Source organism: Equus quagga, chromosome 6, assembly GCF_021613505.1.
Source record: "Equus quagga isolate Etosha38 chromosome 6, UCLA_HA_Equagga_1.0, whole genome shotgun sequence".
Classification (NCBI taxonomy): domain Eukaryota; kingdom Metazoa; phylum Chordata; class Mammalia; order Perissodactyla; family Equidae; genus Equus; species Equus quagga.
The window spans coordinates 63,297,759-63,298,990 of record NC_060272.1 but is presented as its reverse complement, the minus strand read 5'-3'; the positions used below and the strand labels follow the sequence as shown (position 1 = coordinate 63,298,990).

At 56.8% G+C, this 1,232-nt stretch overlaps 1 protein-coding gene across 1 annotated transcript in view; it reads left to right on the top strand.

The window, feature by feature from the left end:
* Positions 1–875: 875 nt before the first annotated feature.
* Positions 876–1,232, top strand: part of NEK3 (NIMA related kinase 3) — a 25,208-nt gene continuing 24,851 nt past the window's right edge. The window contains exon 1 of the mRNA XM_046664968.1: positions 876–905. The gene's annotated coding sequence lies outside the window, so the exon portion shown is untranslated. The remainder of the gene's footprint in view (positions 906–1,232) is intronic.

Below are 1,232 nucleotides of genomic sequence, written 5' to 3'. Positions count from 1 at the left end.
TATATATTTTTATTGAGGTAACTATATATTTTAATCCTCACAATAATTCTATGAGGTGGGTACTATATTTTTACACAGAGAGGTTGAATTACCTGTTGTATTAGCTTCCTATTGCTGTTGTAACAAATTACCACAAACTTAGTGGCTTAAAACAACAAAAATTTATTATCTTCTGGAGGTCAGAAATCTAGAATAAATCTCACTGGACTAAAATCAAGGTATCTGCAGGATTGTGTTTCTTCTGAAGCTCAAGATGGCAATTTGTTTCCTGGCCTTCTCCAGCTTCTGAGGCCCCCTGCCTTCCTTGGCTGACGGCCTTTCCCTCCATCTTCAAACATCTTCAAAGCTCGCTCTGACTCTGAGCTCCTCTTCTGCCCCTCGTCCACTTTAAAGGGCCCTCCTGATTACATGGGCCCACCAGGATAATCCAAAATAATCTCCAAATTTTAAAATTAGCTGGTTAGCAGCCTAATTCTATCTACAGTCCTAACTCCCCCTTGCCATGTAACCTAACAGGCACAAATTCCAGGGAGCAGGATGTGGACACATCTGAGGGGCCATTGTTCTGCCCTCCACACTTGCCCAAAGTCACACAGCTAGTAAACTGAGTGCTGTGCCTGTGAAATTTATCTGCATGGGCTGTTTGCTTAAGCTGGAGACAGAACTCATGTTACTGGGTGACACTTTCCCTCAATATTATTGGATTATTGGCATTGTTCTAGAGCGACGTGGAACAGCAGTATTAAAACGTGCCCTTCGTAGGCCCGACTACTCCAAGAACAGCGCCTCCCGCCAGACCTGGGAAGCTTCCGTGCCGGCAACCAGAGACACGACCGGCCGGGCCCGCACTGCGGAAACGCGCCAGTCGAAGGGGCGGAGGCGCGGACAGGTCGCCGGGGACGCGGGTGAGCGGCCTCCGCTGGGGGGGGCGGGCAGGCTCAGGAGGAGGGGGCGCGGGAGGCGCCGACGCGGGGCGGGGGCGAGTGGAAGAAGCGCTCTCGGCGCTCGAGGACCTGCGCCCCGCTCCTGCCCGAGCCGCTCCCCGCGCGCCCGCAAGACCCCACAGCCCCGGGCCGCCCTCACAGGCCCCCCGCAGCTCCGGGCCGCTCCCCGCGCGCCCGCAGGACCCCCGCAGCCCCGGGCTGCCCTCGCAGGCCCCCCGCAGCTACGGGCCGCCCCCCGCGCGCCCGCAGCCCTGCCACAGCCCCGGGCCGTTCCCCGCGCGCCCGCAG